Source organism: Vulpes vulpes, chromosome 4 (genome assembly GCF_048418805.1).
Source record: "Vulpes vulpes isolate BD-2025 chromosome 4, VulVul3, whole genome shotgun sequence".
Lineage (NCBI taxonomy): Eukaryota > Metazoa > Chordata > Mammalia > Carnivora > Canidae > Vulpes > Vulpes vulpes.
In genome coordinates this window covers 139,742,086-139,763,050 of record NC_132783.1, presented here as the reverse complement: position 1 = coordinate 139,763,050, position 20,965 = coordinate 139,742,086, and the positions used below count along the sequence as shown (strand labels likewise).

At 34.3% G+C, this 20,965-nt stretch overlaps 1 long non-coding RNA gene across 1 annotated transcript; it reads left to right on the top strand.

The window, feature by feature from the left end:
- The first annotated feature begins 12,897 nt into the window (after positions 1-12,897).
- On the top strand, positions 12,898-16,021 carry LOC140598476 (uncharacterized). The gene is made up of 3 exons (XR_012000901.1): positions 12,898-13,063; positions 13,715-13,765; positions 15,755-16,021. It is a non-coding gene; the product is annotated as an uncharacterized lncRNA (long non-coding RNA).
- Positions 16,022-20,965: the final 4,944 nt, after the last annotated feature.

Sequence of the window (20,965 nt, the reverse complement as noted above, 5' to 3'; positions counted from 1 at the left end):
ATTTGAGAACTTTCATTTAGCTCCTTTGTAAAATATGTTCCTAAGCAATGGGAACCCATATATTTATCAATGAGTATTTATAAAAGGATGTCATAGTTGATTTCCCCTGGGAATAGAGCCAAATGGGGCATAAGGAGATAGAGGTGGGCCCAGCAATCTGGAGTGACCAGCCCTGGAGAGTGGCGGGGGGGGGGGTGGGGGTGGAAGGCAACCTCGCAGAGTGTTCACTGGGTCCTTGCTGTTGGAAGCACACGTTTGGGTCCTCCGGGCTTTCTGAGAAGCATGCAGAATGCCTCCGGGGGGTGCTTACCTGTCACATTTATCCACTAGCTCCCTTTCCCAACTATTTTAGAGTTGTCCCCTTAGACGCTAACTCTTGCATAATCCAGAGGACAGTTCCAGGCTGAATGAGTTCCTGCTGGTTTGGAGAAGGCCCCAGGCCAGACAGCAGACAGACTGGCATACAGCACAACTGCAGGGGAAGCCAGAGGGCTGGACCACTGCACACTCGGGACTCCCCAGACCTGTGTGCAAGGGAGCTACTGCAGGTCATGTACAGACCTAGGACTTTGGAATTAATTGAACAACCCCATTGCAGCATATAAAACTACAGGCACCTAAAGACCAGTCACTAACGTCAATGAATTTGTAATCAATAATAGCAACGTGAGATTGTTCAGTCTTAATATAAAATGAGTGACCTAGATAAGACTTATAGGAGTTAATTTCTTTAAAAGTCCACCTCCTAAAAGACCATCACCTCCCTGTGGGCAGAGAATATATAAAACTTGGTATTGTAAAGCCCAAGCATATACTCAGTATATAGATACATATTCCAAATGAATGGATAGGGGGGAAGAAAACGAAGAGAAAAAAAAAAAAAAAAACAATGAAGCTGAGAGTCATTCAGAAAGAGACTCTTAGAAAAGGAACTATTTGTAGTATGCTTCATAATACGGAAGTAATTACACTGTATGGCATGTTTATGGCTATCTGTTAGTATGGTATATTTTCATTTAACATAACATTTTAGAAGAAGAAACTATTCAAAATATGAATGATGGGAAAGAAAAAGATTTTAACTACCTCTAAATACAAATCAATAAAATTACCTTAACTCTTTCATTATTATTTGTAAATTATGATACGTTAATTTCAGAACAAGATTTTTGATTACTGAAAACAAAATCTAATTATAAAACGTGGTTCAATGCTCTTACAACCAAATGCAGTTCTTTGCTTTTGTTTCCTTTTTGTCTTCACCATTTAAAATGCTACATCGTGCTTTCTCTGAGTTTCCTCTACGACATTGGTCCTGACAATTAGGAAATCCTACAAAAAAGGTCAACAATGTCCATCTCTACAGGCTGAACCACATTTGAATACCTCTTCTTGAAATATTTTATTTGGCAGGAAACCCAGAGACTTTTTAGCTCAATAGATAAATACGTTTGTAAAATCAAAGTCTGTGTCAGCGCTTTGCTATTTCAAAGGAATAAACGTTTTATAAATACCCTCAAAGATCAAGAGCTATTTAAAAAGTAAAACCTCACAAAATTCGAGCCAACAACATAAATGTGTGGTTTGTGCCAGGTTCACAAGAATAATATATGATTGACTCTTCAGTTAATTGAAAATTGCATGCCTTTCTAAGGACATCCCTTCAAATCACATTTTTAAAAATTATGCTGGTCAAAAGCAAAACAAACAAAAATAACCTATGCACATACATATCACTTATTTACTACCACAGTCATGCTGTGTAAAAAGCAATCACAAAACCTTCATGGCCTGTATTGTCAAACGTTCAGTTTTTAACTCTCACATCTAGGGTATTCCATTGATCTCAATTAGGCTGGCTCATACGTCTTTGGTCTACTCTTCTAGGGCTTACTCCCATGCCTGTGGATTAGCTAGGTTTCAGATGATATAAAATAGCCTGGTTTCAAGTAGACAAATGTGAGTATATCCTTCTGTCATTCCAAGGAAATAAGAGAGAAAATGGAAACATACACTTTTCTAAGCCTCCCATGGATCACATATCCTAATGTCCCACTGGCCTGAGTGAGATATATAAGTGAACTGAGAATTCGGGGCTAGGGAAACAGATTCAACTTCTTTAGCAAGAGGAATTGTGAATCCATATGGCAAAAAACATGGATCTAAGGGGAAAGGATGGAGGCTGGGGGCCATTAGTGCAGCCAATCTCCTATACCTGTGTGTTATCTCTAATAAAAAAGCATCCATCCTTGACCTCTACTATAGGCTATAATTGTGCACCATGAAGAATCATTTATATCATTTATATGGTTAGTCTGTGTAATCAAGCCCACTTGAAAAGCTATTAACACCACAGAAGGTGGTGTTGATCAATTTTTAAGGATCATTAAAATACGAGTTATAATGGAATCTGGTCCGTTTATTTATGAACTTATTCTATGTATAATGACTCTTTTTAAAAAGTATTTTATTTATTCATTTGAGACAAAGAGAGAGAGAGAGGGAGCATGAATAGTGGGGACAGGCAGAGGGAGAGGGAGAAGCGGACTCCCTGCTGAGCCAAGAGCCAGACATGGGGCTGGATCCCAGGACCCAGAGGTCATGACCTGATCTCTAATTTTTAGGGCATCCACGATGGATTTCTGTATAACATTTGTCTTACTACCCCACCAACTGTGAACAATTGCATCTTCGTACTTGTGTCCTCCACAACACACAACACTACTTATTACTTCCTCAATAAGTGGTTGCTGAACTGAATTGGATGAAATTACAACTTAGGTTAATCAGTGATTCTCTGGCGCTTTATATTTTTCTAAAGTCTTAGCTAAAGGAAGAGGACCACATACGTCACCCCTTCCTTTTAATCTGCCATGATTCAATTTGGTAATTCCTTCTCTGATTTTGTCAAAGGTGACTGCAACAAGAAGATACAGGGAGATTAAAAGATAAACACTAAGAAAATAAAATATTCTTTTTGGATTTCCAACATGAAAGGGAATTAGCTAGGGCTAGATTTCAGGGGTTTAAACATATGTTCCCACAAACAGGCTGGCTATTGCTCTTCTGAGAGTGCGTGGATGTGTGTGTGTTTGTTTAATTCTTTTTAAAATCAAAACTTTGACTGCCATGTGAAGGTCCTGTATAGTCTGAGGGTAGATGATTTCATTCTTAGTCTAGCCCAAGCCTTCTCACAAATCATATTCAATCCCAAAATACCTAATATTCCTTCTTATTCTGAATGACTATTAAGATTAAATCACTTCCATTAATTTTATGTTCTGGTTACCATAAAATTGTCATCTTTAACAAACTTATAGGAGAAATTTGATATATTTAAATGTGATAAAATGTACAACACACATAAATTATCAGTTTTCATTTGAAAGGTATTTGGTTCTTAAAATTCCTCAAGATTATCATTTTAATAATTCTACATTAATTAGGTATAATAAAGTAAGCACAGTCTATATCACTATAGTCATATATGTTGTTAAACGCCTGTTAAGATTAATCTCTATTATCTTATCTCTAAGAAATGTATTCTCATCACATGAATAAGGCATTTATACATTAAAATTTGAAATATGGATTAAATCCACAAAGGGAAGAAAATTTTATGAATGCTTTTTTTTGAAGTAATTGTATGCTTAAGAATAACATTGTATTAATAATTCAGTACGTAAAATTGTTTGGTAGATCTTTTAAATATGGTTAAATTCTGAGTTTTCCACTGTATATAAGATTCCAGCTCCAGCAAGCACAAATCTTATCACCAGCTCAACAGAGGGAAGGAACTCTTTGCTTAAATAAATAATTCATACTGGGGAGAAAAGCAAAAATAAAGTGGCTAAATATTTTTCACTCTTGAGAGCTTTGACCTGTTACTATTGCTAATACTGATCAACCATTGCACACCTAACCCTGATTCAGCACATCGATTGATACGTTGCTGAGTGTGTTTCTATCTCTAGAATAGGCGAGTGCAGGCATTAAATTATTGAATTATATATTTCTGTTTTTATATTTATATTCTCATAATTGTAGAACAAATCATTTGAAAATATTATGAAATTACTGCAGGATTTAAACAAACTACTAACTAAATAATTTGCTACCTTGACTTCACTTAATAGATATGCACAAAAAGAGCTCCTGACCTCTTGATGGAAATTTTCTGGTACATTCACTAGACAGTCAATGACCCTCATTTTTCCAAACGATGTGACTAAACTTAAAGACCTTTTCAAGGACCTGTCTGCCTACTTACCCTGATTGCATTTACACTCTTAAGACCATTTGCTTTTGTGACGGCCACAAGTAACATTGAAATATTGAGGATGGTTAAGTTCTTCAAAAGAAAAGGTATCTCTGTGGCATCCATTCAAACGCATTGTTTCACAGGGGATGTATTTTGAGAAAGGGCAGATGGTAGCATTTCCCAGAACATCTGTTACCCATCATTCTTTCACAGAGCAACCCAGATGCTGTTGACAACTTGTATGTAAATCATGCTGACAATTTGTTCAGCGTCTTTCCTGCTGAGACTGAGGTTGTCCTGGTCATACCATTTATCAGATATAGGAGATACTCTGGTCCCACAAGAACAGCTCCAACTCTGTTTTGGCCAGGGAACAATAACAACCATTAAATCAATGGAACTATTTATCTACTTTGAAGTTATCTCCATATTACAGCAAGGATTTCCTACCTCACTATTCCTACTCTTATCTGAAAGTGTACATTAGATATTAAATGCTCCATAGCATAGGAAAATGCCAAATTGCTCCCTGATATTTGTCCTTAACTTCTATTATTATTTGTTAGGGGTAATCATTTCTTTGACCTTGCATTTTAAAATTACTTTCATCTCAGGGAAATGACATATAAGAGGAAAATTATGCATGCATTGCTATATAAATGTCAGATTTTTTAGTTTGCAAATGTCTGCTATAAAATATTCACAGTACAGAAGTTGATTTACAATCCATTTCAGCCTGTAATCTATCTTATTCTAATTTTGCACCTTGTATCAGGATGCATTTTTCACATTGTAGAAAAGAAAACAAAAAGAAAAAAAATGATCATTTCTTTAATTAACCTACGTATGCAAAAAAACATTGGCATTTATTAAATGATTATAGCTTTTCTAAACAAACTTAATTAGACCATAATACAGGTTGTAAAAAGGGAAAATACATAATTAAATGTTAAAATACCTAAGCTGTTAAGGCATTATACATAAGCTGAGCTTCTTGTTAAAATAACAAAGACAAAAAATTAAAAATTTGGTTAAGTAACTTTAATGCCAATTTGCACATCAAAATTCCCACATTTAATTTGCAAAGTAAATACATTTTACTTTGAGGGTTGATTGATCTGCATCTGATAATAATCAATTTCATCTCAAGCAGTTTTGTTACACAGTTACAGATTGAGAAAACTGAGAAAACTATGAACTCTGATGGCCATAAAATACAAATATGTTCCACATATAGTTTTTAAACTTATAATATACATAATATGGATAGCATATGTATAATATCACATGTATTATTATGTATTGTTATGCACACATACAATCATGAAATAATCTGCAACTTTTAGATTGGCACATTACTATTATTAATTATTATCATTTATTAAATAATATTATTTAATTATTATTTGTTAAATAATTATTAAACATGTTCTGAACAGAAATTATAATTATTGCACTAAAAAAGGAGGTAAAGATAGTTTAGTGAGTTCTTTTCCAGGCAGCCAGCCTATTAAATTATAATTGCTTTGGACTAAAAGCAACGTTAAATTTCAATTTTATCTCAAAGAGTGAGCCTCCTGGCCTCATAATTCAGGATTAGTCTATATAAAATGTCATAGAATTTTAACCAACTTCTCAGGTGATACTTGAAAAAAAAAAACTTTTGCAATAGATGATAAAAGATAGTTTCATCTATAATTTATGTTTAGTTTGTACTAGAATCCATACATCTGTGTAACATCTGGGAAGAATAATCATCATATATTTTTGTCACTTGCTTAAATATAAATAGTATGATATAATCAAATTTAGCAAATTGATACTCATTTTTCTATCATTTAATAACATATTTATAACAATATTAAGTTTATATCAAAACATCCCAAATGGCACCGTAACAAAGTATCTATGAATAATTTTTAAGTGTGTTTACCATATAGGTCCATTACTTAAGTTAGTGGACCATAGAGTTAGCAAGAGCCAGGGTTGGGGTTTTATTTTCTTATTAGTCAAGTAGCTTCAAAACAAGATAATTTCTGTGGATTATCATCTGTGTATCTACTAACTGACATACATGTGTGGGAACATGCACACACACACACACACACATTTTTTATACTATTGGATCAGATCAAATAGATCCAACAAGAAATTAAGGAATAGCATTTGGTCATGTGTATTCTGAAGCCAACGTTGTCCAAATTCATCTGTATTGAAAAGCTTCTGCAACTGTACATGTAGAAGATCAAATTCTGAAAAATAACTTTGACCTGAAACTCTTGAGCTGAGGTGTATTTCAATATTCTATGGCTCTGTGTGTTGGAACACAAAACTCATCAGAGCCCTCTTGCTACTGGCAGCATTCAGGAAGTCAAAAAATTTCCATACATTGTACCTTGCCTAAGACATTTCTGTTATGCTTGTTTTCTGGCACACGTAATAATGTTCCCAGTCATTCCGCAATGTACAGGTTTAGATGACAAATTACATGACCACACTACTTACTAATGACCCAAGTGCATCATGATGCTCTACAAAGCTCAGTATCAATTCAGATATGGAAACCTTTTGAAGCAGCTTAGTTTCTGATTTATAAATTACACATCCAGAATGTTTGTCTCAATTTCCCCAAAACCTATCAGTAGCTCCTTGCTGGACGTCTCTAAAAGAAACTAAAGTCCAGTTAACATTAACTTTGACACCGTGATTCTAAAAGAAAACTGTAGTTGCCTCCTCATGTACTGGCAAGCAGGGAGGTTTGCTATTTTTAGGACCATAGAAATCATTATATAAAAGAAAGTCTGTTTATATCTGTGCCTGACAACTTGACTAGTCTCACACAGAAGGAAAGATAATAGATGTGAAAAGTGTTTTAAGCACAAGGTGCTTCTCTGCTTCCCAATTTGTCAAGAGCTTTCACGAGTAAAAATGTAAGATTCTAGTAACCCGAGGGGATAAGTTATTGTTCAAGTTGACCTACAAATGTATTCTGACATGATAGCAAATCACCTTCTTAAAACTCGGTCAGTCGCACATCCTCTGCCTTAGGTGTATATTAGGGCGATGATCTTATTTCGTTAGCTGCAGAAATTACTTTGTCCTGTTGGTTCAAAAGTACAAAATATATTTGCTTTCAATTGAGCATAAAAGGTCATGATTCTCCAAAAACGATTTATGTCAATAATTAAGTCAATTCGCTATGAAAAGAATAAACTCTTCATAATCTGTAACTTCTCTCTTGTGGCCCCAAATTAAATCTATGGACGTGAAGTGCTAAATGAAATTCAAGCACATCATTTTGTACTTCGAAACCACCTTTGCTGGGTCAACTTGGAGTGTGTTTTGAAATGCCAAGAGGCAGAGCTAGAGACATGATGCCTCTGGAATGATAGGGTCAGGGAGTAGCTTAAAATTGGTTTTAATACATACGTATTGATTCCAGTCCAGGCAGTCAAAGTTTCTGGCATTTATCAAATGCTAGATTAAACCTTTGAAAAGATTACTGGTGTCAAATAGTGAGCTGAGTACATATCATCTCTTCATTGTGTATCAAACCCAATGCACTTACGAAATGATATTAAGAAATAATAAATGTGTAAAATATATACTTACACTCAAAAGTAAGAAAGAAAATTTGGTTGGTTAGAAACTGTGAAAAAATATCTTAAAGTTTAAATATCATAAGAAACAGAATAAAGATCAAAACTGTAGTTTGAGAGACATGCAAGAGTGTGTCTTAGTCTTCTCACACTCTTTGCCAGGCAATGGAAGAGATTCACCTACCTCAGTGACAGCATTCCATCAAGGGTGACAGGTTAGTGTAACTGAAAGTAAAGAAAAATAATAAATATCTATATCTTTTCATTTTATTGGATTTCCTGGACTTAAAGATATGATAAAAATTAATTGTTTCTTGGCCTATCGTAGTAAAGAGTTTCAATTACTAAAAGTTTCAGTTACTGTACACATATATATCCTCTCCAGTGTTTTAGCTTCTTTTCTCTCCTATTAGGTCTAAAAATGGTGTTGGCTGAAGTAAAAGAGATAAATCATATCAATTTCCTTGAATGCCAGAGAAATGATCTCCGAAAATGCTCATAAAATAGGCAAGCTTGTTTCTCAAAGTTTTGGATGAACTTCCTAATGAAATAGAGAGCAATGAGTTCTAGCCATCGTAGTTCCCTCCAGACTTGCCTGAAATCATTTTAGTTGCCTAACTTTAAACTGGAAATCTTTCAGTGCCTATAGAGTCTATACACCCAACAACTGATATGTCAGCAAAAGAACCTAAAAGTCACATAGATTTTGCAGAGCTCCGTTCATATATAACCCAAATTAACAGAATCCTTCCACTACGAAGCACTTCTTTCGAACTTCCTGGAAGAAGTATTTTGTGATCAGACTTGTGAGTCAAACCTAGAGGTTAATTTCCTTTATTTCCAAAGAAAAGATGATGCTATTGATGACTTAGTATTTGCTATCTTCTAACCGTGAGCATTCTTAACGTAAAGATACCAGAACAATTTGTGTTTAGAGATTGTTGTTTATTTTTATTTTTTTATGATTTTACTTTTTTTAAGGTTTTATTTATTTATTCACGAGAAACACAGAGAGAGAGGCAGAGACACAGGCAGAGGGAGAAGCAGGCTCCATGCAGGGAGCCCGATGTGGGATTTGATCCCTGGTCTCCAGGATCACACACCCTGGGCCAAAGGCAGGTGCTAAACAGCTGAGCCACCCGGGGATCCCCAATTTTACTTTTAAATAACACCCAACGTGGACCTTGAACTTACAACACTAAGATCAAGAGTTGCATGTTCTACCAACTAAGCCACCAGGCGTTCCTAAAGTAATTTGAAGATGATGGTTTCCTTCTCAAGCCTCTAACTACAATGATAAAATTAGAGGAAAAACAGAATTAATAGAGTAAGGTCTCCCTTACATTTCAAGCTCTATTCTATTACCTAAAAAAACAGATAATGCCTCCATCTGAATATTTTCTTTCTGTATTTTATAAAAGCAAGCAGATATTGAACACAATTCCATTAGTACTTGTTATTCCTCGTTTTACTTGCAGTCATATTTTAGTTCGATTATATATTCAACAAACATTTAATAAGGGCCTAATACGAAATAGGCATTTTTATAGAAAAATCAAGGAATAACTGCATTGAACTATTATTGGTTTTTGTTAACAGAAATACGTTTTAAGCAGACCACTTCAGATATAACGGTTTAATTAATCTGCTCTTCACATCAATCTAGGAATTAGAGAAATGGCTGCTTGACAAAGTATGTCACAATTTGAAGTATTTTAATGAAGGGGTGTTTTATTTTTCATTCTACAATCTTTGCATGTAAGAATATGAATGTAGGCATTTTAAAGAATAACATACAAACATCATAGGAAAAGGAAGACATGTGTCCTGTATTCCACTTATGTGCTTTTATTATTATGGAAAAGGGATCAATACAGAAAGCAATTTCCCTAATATAAGTAGCATAAAATATAACCTTAGCATTGGTTTTAATTAAGTGAACATTTTATTTAGAAATATTAGTTTCCGGGATCCCTGGGTGGTGCAGCGGTTTGGCGCCTGCCTTTGGCCCAGGGCGCGATCCTGGAGACCCGGGATCGAATCCCACGTCGGGCTCCCGGTGCATGGAGCTTGCTTCTCCCTCTGCCTGTGTCTCTGCCTCTCTCTCTCTCTCTGTGACTATCATAAAAAATAAATAAATAAAAAAAGAAATATTAGTTTCCTAGGGCTGCTATAACAATGTAATGCAAACTAAAGTGACTTTAAAAACATAAATGTCTGATCTCACAGTTTTGGAGGCTAGAAGCCTGAAACTCTGGTATTGGAAGGGCTATACTCCCTCCGAAATCTGTAGGGACTCACTCTTTGACTCTTCTAGCTTCTGGTACTTTCCCAGCAATCTTTGTCATTCCTTGACTTTGTAGCTGCATAACTTCATCTCTGAATTTGTCATCACAGGACATATTCCCAGTGTTTCTCTGTCTTCACATGGCCATCTTCTTATAAGACACTAAACCACATTGGATTTAGGGCCAATCTTATTCCAGTATAACCTCATTTTAGCTAACTACGCCTGCCTTGACCATATGTCAAAATAAAATCACGTACTGAAAGGAACTTGGGTTAGGACTTCAACATCTTTTGGGAGGGAATACACTTAAGCCTATAATACCTGATAGTCTATATTATTTAAAAAGTCAACATAAACTAACTCAATTTATCAAAAAAAAAATGTGGGTATATTTCCCTACAAACATTTTTGTTGGGAAATCAACCAACCATGTGTGCCACGCAGGGATATTAGTGAATTGTAATAAGGGTAAAGAGGATGAAAACTCTGAAAATTATGCAAATGAAATTGTCTGGCCATAGGTGATGATTTACCTTCACAATATCTCAACCAAATATTTCCCCAGGTTTTGGAGGATGTGCAAGCTACTTCTTGGAGAAAACCCTAGTTGAGCTTTATCGGCCCTGGACCTTTACTCTGGGGAATGGAGAGAAAACTCTCCAAGTAGAAGAAAGTGCTGCTTTCTTGTTCTAGCTCGAAAATACAATATGCTTACTCATGCCTTCTAACAGACCTGGGATAAGTCAGTGGTTTCTATCACAAAAAGCATGGAATGCCTTTATGAATAAATTTGTCTTAGCTTAAGTATATTCTCACATTCATCTTAAGTGAGAAGGAGAATTGTGCCCTTAGATAATCACAATTAAGGCCATTCACAGTCCTAGTAACTATCTTCTTGTACTAACAGGAGATGGAAACTCCCACATTGGAATTCAACATAAAATACAGATGGAAACGTCTCTACCATTTCATGGTAACATCCAAATACAGCAGAGATATTCATAATATTTATCAACCAACCAGGAAGCACAGGCCAATCAGAATCGACAGTACCATGAAGTAAACAATACGTCTTAATCATTACAGACCAGTTGAATGTCTCCCCAAGGCTACGATAACAACTATATTTGGATTATTATTTGTATGGCTTTATATGACATTTTTCTGTAACAGAGATTTTCTAGGGAGATTAATAAACCAATAAAAATATGATCCATTAAAATTTTAATTTTGAGAAGTGATTAGTGATTCTCTTTCAAAAGTTATGCATTTATATGAATACTTCTAATTTATTAGAAGTTTTGTAATATCTTAATAAAATAGAAAAGTGTGAGATACATGCAAAATCAATATATGAATCTCTTTCTTGAGCTTTTCCAATCAAATAATGTTAGGATACTGTTTCAAGTTAGCCATATTCTAACACATGCAATGACATGATTTTAAATTTGAATGTTGGGGATCCCTGGGTGGCGCAGCGGTTTAGCGCCTGCCTTTGGCCCAGGGCGCGATCCTGGAGACCCGGGATGGAATCCCACATCAGGCTCCCCGTGCATGGAGCCTGCTTCTCCCTCTGCCTGTGTCTCTGCCTCTCTCTCTCTCTCTCACTGTGTGCCTATCATAAATAAATAAAAAAAAAAATAAATTTGAATGTTAAAGAAATTATTATTATATTTTATTTTAAGAGATCAATTGCACGGTAGTTTGCCAAGGTAGTTTTTTTTTTTTTTTCTTTTCCTGTGATTGGTCCTTACTAAGTCCTTCAAATATTCTGCATAGAAGGTGTTAGTAATAAACTACGAAGGATAGACAGCATTTCTTCCCAAATAAATAAAGTAAAAGGTTTTCCCCATCCTGTTATCAGTGTTTTTCTCAAGGGATTATTACTCAAAAATGAAAATGCCATTATTTGTTTCAAAATTAATTTAATATATGTCTAGAGTAGAAAATGGGGATTTTTTTCATGTCCTTGTAAAGTTATTCGATGCATCTAATTTGCTTGCCTCTCTGTGCCTAACCACACCACCTTTAGTCATATAATAACCAAATAATTTTGAGTGTTTTTATTATGAACCTACAAACACATTTTGTTATTGTTGTTTTTGTTAAAAAGTAATATTTCCCCTTGCTTTGAAAGGAGAATCACAGTTTTAAATAAAAGTGGAAATGCCAATGAATATAGATCCTTTTTTCTTTTCTTTTTTTTTTTTTAATATTGTATTTATTTATTTGGTAGAGAGAGATCACAAGCAGGGGGAGTGGGAGAGGGAGAAGCAGGCTCCCCTCCGAGGAGGGAGCCAAACGTGGGGCTGGATCCAAGGACCCCAGATGACCATGATCTGAACCAAAGGCAGACACACAACCAACTGAGCCATAGATCCTTATTTCTAAAACACGAAATCACTATATATTGTCTAAGTTTGCATTTATGCAGTACTGCTGTGCTGAAGTGTTTAGTGGAATTTGGAGCATTACAAAATTCCTGAATCATACCAGACAATGGTTTGTTTTCAAAGTCTTAGACATGATTAGCACCTGTCATCCTATTTAATTCACTGCAGCAGGTAAGAAAAATTGTGAGATTTACATAAATATTTCTAGAATATTATTGTAGAATGATATTTATTATTCTAGATATTATGGAATATTTATATTCTATATATATAATAGAATAAATATTTGTTGAATAAGCCCAACAGGAGTGTTTTGTTGTGTTTTTGCACTTGTTGCTGTTATTTTTTTTTCCAGGAAGCTTTTCACCCAGTACTTGCCCTTTAAAATGCACTGCAGCCAGTCACAGAGGGGAGTTGAGTCTTTCTGTGCAAGGTTAGCAGGACATCTAGCCTGCATCCTCCTTCTTCCATCTCCAAGGACAGTCCTACCCACAGAGGTGGATTTAAAAGAAATCACAAGGTATTTTTCTACATAAATTTTAACAATATGTTGGTATTTGTTGATGTGTTTAAAAAACCCCTGCCCAATACAAATTGATTCCCCCAAATATTTTTTATGTGTTAATTTTTGGTTCACCAGACATAATTTGAATGGTTCATTCCTAAATAAACGTTTAAAGGCCACGAGGAGGATTCTTTTGTTTTCAAAAGACAGCTCAATGTCCTTTCAGCATGTTCATTCAAGGTGAAAAGTAACAGAGTTGGTTGTAGCACTTAAGGCAATTATCAATTCTTAAATGGTTTAAGATTAGCACTGACTCCGCCCATGATCTTGCCCCTGGAGTCTCAATGTCACCAAAATGCCCAGACTGACATTATCTTAGAAGAAATTCCCTCAGCATCTCTGCCACCTGTCTTTGTGTCATGTTACCCACTTTACCGTTCCACCATCTGTCACGCCATGGAAGTGACCTGTAATTAAGCTCTTTGAAGTTAAGTCGACTCTAAATTATGATTGGACGTAGTCTTTCATGGCCCTCAAAATATAACATTTCTGTTCTTGCTATTTGTCAAGAATTCCCTTGCATGGGGCATGGAGAAGACTGGCATGTGCAGAAAATAACCTTAGTGTCCTAATGACCACTAACTATGCATTCTGTTTTTTAAACAGCACAGGTATATGACAACCGTGCAGCTGCTGATCCCAGAAAGAAGAATTAAGGTTTTATCAGATGGAGATATTTTGTATATTGTATTTCTCTCCTTAGAATATGATACATATTTTGAATTTTATTAAATTTGCTCCTTTGAATACGATGCATATTTTGGATTTCCCTAAATAATTTCCTTATGCCATGAAGCTACTTTTAGTTTTCCTTAAAAGTATATAATAGAATTCACTTATTAGTGTATTTTTAATGTAGTATAAAATGTTTTGGTCATATAAAATACATGTTTGGAGAACAAAACGAGAATGGCTAATTTGAAAAATCTGCTAAAAAGATCAATTATACATTGTGAATAATATTGTAAAATTTCAACAATTTTATTTTAATATCTGTATTCCAAATGCCAGATGTTCCCATAATGATAAATCCTGTGAGAGGAGGAATTTTTCTCACTTTATTTTTAATGATTTCAAAATTTATTCAACTCACAGATTTGTTAAAAACACTGCAGATATCTTCTTGAATTTCCATATCTTCTGCTTCTTAAGACAACATATTACCATTTGAAGTCATTTTTATGGCAAATTAAACTATATCATTTGGAAGTATAATATCAAACATCACTAAGAAAAAGGGAGATGGAAAAAATGAGTTTGGATAATTAAGAGAAATTGGGTGAACTCTCAATTTTATAAATCTTCTCATCTTTAGCAATGACATGCTATGTATTTTTAAAGCTGTCCTCGACACACCTTAAGCTACCTGGGTGCCCCTTGAAGCTCCAGCTCCATCCTCAGCCATATTCTTTAAGACCAGTCGAGCTCTACATCCCAAGCACTTCTATCTACTTTGGATAGTTATCATTGCTAGGATGACATTTCTTAATAGTGCGTCAAAAGCTTCTTCCAAATTCCCATTTTTTATATCAAAATATTGAATCCTTGGATGATAAACCTCAAAGAAAATCCTGCTTCACCTCCCAGTCCATTACAATATGAACATAAGTATTACTTCTCACACTAGAAATTTCTAATCATTTTGCCACTCCTAAAAAAAAAGAGAATTTTAAAAATATCTTCAATATTTTTTAATGTCTTTAACATCCCAATGGTACTCTAAGACACATCACTTTTATTTTAATATATTGACTATCATATTTCATAAAATAAATGGATCTTTACCCACTATAAACCATTACTGCTCACCATCTGAGTGAATGATGAAGAATTTTATGATGAATAAGGCAAAGGGGTATGGAAAGATAACCTTAGTGGATGTATCTGATTTCTCAGTGCTTTAAAAATATATATGTAAATATATATATATATATACTATTTTATATTTGTTATATTTACATATAATATATACATTGCTATATATATTTATATAACTACAAATATATTTAAATATATTTAAATATACATTATATTATATATGTACAAATATATATAATATATATAGCAGCCAATTATAATTGCTTATCAGTATCTGTGCATATAATTAAGCTATATATAGTCTTGATGTATATTGAAGAGGAATTATGCATTTAATACATTATCTCTACTTCTCCAAATCCCTGTAACTCCTCATGATGTTCACTTTTTTTTTTTAATTTTTTTTGATGTTCACTTTTTTTATAATAAATTTATTTTTTATTGGTGTTCAATTTGCCAACATACAGAATAACACCGAGTGCTCATCCCATCAAGTGCCCCCCTCAGTTCCTGTCACGCATTCACCCCCACCCCCCGCCCTCCTTCCCTTCCACCACCCCTAGTTCGTATGTACACATATATGCATATACATACTCACACACAAAAATACACACAAGCATACATACACTCATGTAGTATGTGATCTATGCAGTTTGTTGCCTGACAACAGTGCTGGGATGTGGTCCAAAACGTTCACTATCATATTTAGATTTACCGATCCTCGAATAACAAAAACAATTACAAGTGTTGACTCCAATTCGGTGAAAACAGCATAAAGATACTTGTGAACTCCTTTCCTTATTGTCTATTCTTCCTCTCTCCTTTTAGATAAATCAATGAACAGAAATGAAATGAGCATGTGAGACTTTAAAAGGCCAGCTGCTACTGTTGGCATGTATCTGAAGCTAATGGCTAATCTTCAAGTACAGTGCCTGTTTTGCTAAAACCTGAATCCTCTTTCATCCTGACAGCCTGTTTCTGAGCCAAAATCAGGGGACAGTTCTTGAATTTCTGAATCTCTTATTTGAGAGTGGTGTGGGATACACAGATGCAGTGTAGGGGAGAAGGAAAATGTTGTGCATCCTCAGTCAGTTCTCAATGATGCTTTATCTTCAGTTCGTTATTCTTTTAAAGGAAAAATATGGAAAGAATTTCCGTGTGAATTATCAAAGATACAGTCTATATTTAGATACTGGAGATATTTTTACTTTCATTATTATGTAGCTGAACCAGAAATATTTTAAATTAAATATATTACCATCACTCTAAAATATTTCACTTACATCTATACAATACTTGCTTGTTATGATTTGGCATTCTTGCATATGGCTTATTGATGTTTGTTTTATTTTTCAGTAATTTTCAAATGGCATAATTCACAGTCTGTAACATGGAGCTTTGTTTTAGTATAGTGCAAAAAATGTTTTGTTAATTATAAAACTAATGTTGTTTTTTTTTTTTTATTTTGTCACAATGGTAATTTAGACCTTGGTTTCCAATTTTCCTGAATCTTAGAAAACATCTACTTAATGATGTTCAAAAGAACAAATTGAAATAAACACATTGGGCAATTTAGTGATAATTTAGTGAAACAAACTACTTAAAGTGATGGCTTTTTTAATTGACCAGCAATTTGGTGAATCATGTTCCTATGTTAGACTGTTTCATAGTCAACCTGCCATTTTACGTATCTTGAGGATTAACATCGGTTGCCAAAACAGAGTAAAAAATGTGGGTTTTATATTAATGATGCATATATACACACATATGCATGTTTATGTCCATTTACAAGTCTCTATGGGTATATATATATATATATATATATATATATGCACATGTATGCTATGCTATTGTTTCACATATAGAAATATAATTGTTGCACATAGTTGACAACTTTGGGGTAGAGGAGGAAGACGTAATGCATAGGTCACATATACAAGTGTATATAAATTTAAAAATTTGTATATGTAATTTTATGTGAAGAATTTTATATATATTAGCATCATTTAGAAAAATTAAGTCCTTAATTATCCCATTATGAGTCTTTACTAAATATTCATTTCCTAGACATCATAACATATTATGAAACAAATCTATATAGATAAGTCTATATAAATATTTCTCCTTATTAAAAATAATAAAAGGATATAATGAAATGGAATTGAAGTACTCAGACCTTATGATAACATTAGAGTAGAAGTGTTTCTATTAAGAATATCAAGGATAAAATGATGAAGATGATGATGATGATGATGATGATGATGGTTTTTAAAAATTAGTCCAGAGAAATGTACAAGTAATGAAAATGAGAAGATGCAAAAAACATTATTTTTTTCCCACAAGATTACATTTAATGTCAGTAGAACCCATGAAAATAATACAGCAAAACAAGTAGAAACTTCATGAGATCGACTTCTTTCCCCCAAACTTTTCCATCAGGCTTGGTAACTTTATTGTCCACAGAGACGAATCAATCACACTCTCCAACCAATATCCCAATCTGATTACTGACCTTCATTCAACCTTCTTACCCTCTCCTAATGTTATACTCCAAACTCTCCCCAGAAAGTTGTTAACTCCCTCTTTTTATTCAAGGTCAAGTATATTCACAGAAATGTTTTTTTCTCTTTTGATCCCCAATCCACCTTCATGCTCTGGCTTCCTCCATCTCTGTATAAACTTAATCTTGTTGTTCACAATAAAACCTATCACTTTTTAATATTTTCTTTTTTTCTTAAAGATTTACCTATATTTTAGAGAGCGAAAGAGTGCAAAAGCAGAAGAGACAGAGGGAGAGGGAAGGAGAATCTGAAGTAGATTCCATGCTGAGCACTGAGCCCCCCGTGCTTCTCAGTCTCATAACCCTGAGATCACGACCTGACCCAAAATCAACAGTCTGACACTTAACCAACTGTGCCATCCAGGTGCCTCTTTTGAATATTCTCTACTGCTTTTTCCTGTCTAACATACTTGTTTGACAAATTAGCAGCCTTGGATCTTTTTATAATCCAAGCTTACACATAAACTTTATGAAGTTTCCACAATAAGTTACACAACTAAACTGAAGGAATATAGTAATTTTAAAAAATACTCTAAACAGCACTCAATACCAACAACTTTTTTGCAAATAATGTAATGTAGAAAAAAATTACATTCATAACAATAATAAAGGAAGTGACAAGCTAGGGATGTACTAGATTTATGTTAAATAATAAAAATAAACTGAATTAAAAAAAAACTTAAAGAACGCAAAAACATTTTTTTCTTGGCTAGAAATACTCAATGTCTAAGATATCATAAATAAAGATATGTATCTTTATTTATTAAATGTGTCTATAAATTTAAGCTCAACTAAAACATCTATAGAGTGATAATTGAATTAGAAAAAATTATCACTATTATACAAATAATGAATATAATTGGATGTTTGAGGGAATTCTGAAAAAAATAAACAACAAGATGATTAAAAGGATAATAATTAGAAATGTTTGATACTCATCTATGAATAATGCAGGTTAATAAAATCAAATGGAGAGTACTAGATACAAATATGATGGGAATTTAGTATATAAAAAAAGAACAAACTTAAAAGCAATGCAGAAAAAGTTTTAATCACATGGCCAACAATTTAGAGAAAAAATAGTCTGAATATGAACATAAGCATTCATCAAAATACATTTTCAAGATATCAAAAATTTAAACTTTAAAAAGTAAAAGCAGGTGAATACATGAAAAGAAAAGCAAGACTAAAATTAAAAAAAAAAGATTTCAGGGCAAATCCAAATAGAATATTTATCAATTTATCATTATTATGAATTAATCAAATCACTTTTAAAAGTGAAAGCCTCGGGACACATGGGTGGGTCAGCAGTTGAGCTTCTGCCTTCAGCTCTGGATGTGATCCTGGATCCTGGGATCGAGTATCCCATCAGGCTGCCTGCGTGGATCTTGCTTCTCCCTCTGCCTGTGTCTCTCATGAATAAATAAAAAAAATATATTTTCTAAAAAGTGAAAGCCTTTATATGAAGTCTTAAAATTTCAAAAATTCTCTATGTGAGATGCATCTGAGAAAATATAATACAGGTGTCACAGAAAGGCTGGGTTTTGAAACCAAGAGACCACGGAGTCAAAATAAGCAGAATGTAAAGGGTTTGAGTAAACTTAGTATAATACTCATATAAATAAATTTGTACTCAACAAACCTATACCTGATTTTCTCTTCAAGATACAGAAACCACACAGAAAATTTGACAGTGCCCTAGATCACAAAGGAAAGCCAACAAATTTCAAAATCCACTTTCTTGTAGACCCTTCTCCCCAAAGACCAGGCAATAACATCAGACGTCAACAGAGGATAACGAAAATAATTTTAAGGTATAAATATATCTTCTTATGATAATAAGATGAAAGTGAAAGCACTGACACACTTTTATAAAAAGAATATATCCAAATAAATAAGCAAATTTTAAAATAAATAAATAAAACAGGCATACAAGACTGTAACTAGCTTAATAATAATATACTTCTGCCAGCAAATCTTTTTTTTAAAGATGTTATTTATTTATTCATGAGAAACACCGAGAGAGGCAGAGACACAGGTAGAGGGAGAAGCAGGCTCCCTGTGGGGAGCCCAGGCGTCCCTGCCTGCAAATATTAAAATGAGGCATAACAATCCCCCCAAAAATTAGTTGCTACATTTCTTTCAGAAATGCAAAATATATGTATCACAAAAAAACATAAAATAAATGTGAAACTAGACAAAGATGACTCCATGCTAAAGAATCTGGCCAGGGTAGATTTAGATTATTAGAAACTAATTTTATCATTTCTTCGAATAACAAAATTAACAACTTTTTGAAATATTTTATTTTATGAAACTCTAACGTGAAATGCGGAAAATGACAGCTCAAAAAAATTAAAAAGGAGACAAGTCGATTTATAAATAGGATAAACCGAGTTGATACTTGAAATGATCCAATAGAGATTACTTCCTGACGACGAAGTGTGGAGAGCAGCAGAAAATATACATCAAATACATCAAACCATTAGACGACAGCAACAGCAAGACGATTGATCAACAGATTCTGTTTCTTAAAAAGACAGAAATTCGACAGCCTATTAGGAAAAAAATGTCAATTTTGGAAAAGAACAGGAAAAAAGACAATTTTTCATTGAATAATATAGTTTCCCTGAAATAATACCAAAAACAGTATGAGGAGATTACCTGGAAAATTATTAAAACCAGCAAGAAATGTCAGCAAGTTTGTCAGCAAAAAGATCACCATACAGAACAGTTTTCTTACACAACTCTGGGGACAAATTGGAAAATGTACCAGGAAATATTTCAATGATGGCTGGAGCAAGACAGCAGCAAATATTACATAGGACTAACAACAAACCATGCAAGACCTTTATAGGCTCTTTCTGTGAAAAAAGAAAAACCCTCCATAACGTAATACAGGCTATTCATGCATAGGGGTATGTGACCATGCAAATCCACCAGTCTCCACAGGGACCTATAAATGCAACGTAGTATCAATCACAGGCCAATTATATTTGTATGAATCTCGACATGCATATTCTAATATGTGTTATCCTAGAAATGTTGGTGCTGTTGGGTTTAACAATACCTTACTCTCTCAAGGCCAAAACCATGGTGGGCTCTCAGTTTGGGAGGGTCAGATGAAGTCTACCTTGCAAGGACGGGAAAGGGTGGGGAGCTTGGGCTTGGATCCAGCCATCGGGTGCGCTGGTGGTCACATCCTCCTGTGGTTACCTCGTCTGAAATTCTCCCCACCATGACCTGCCTCCACGATCTTGTAAGTCCCCTTCTTTTGCGGTGTCCTCTGAGTGGTCACAGGTGGTCTCGTTAGCTCAGGGATGGCTCATTTCCCAGCTGTCTGGCTGCTGTGGAGGCAGCTACCTCAGCGACAACAGGTGTCTGCAAGAGAAACCACAGGTCCAGATAATGATCCCCATGATAAATAATATCTATATTTTTTTCCTACCAAGAGCCCTAGGATCAGAAAGACTGAATTC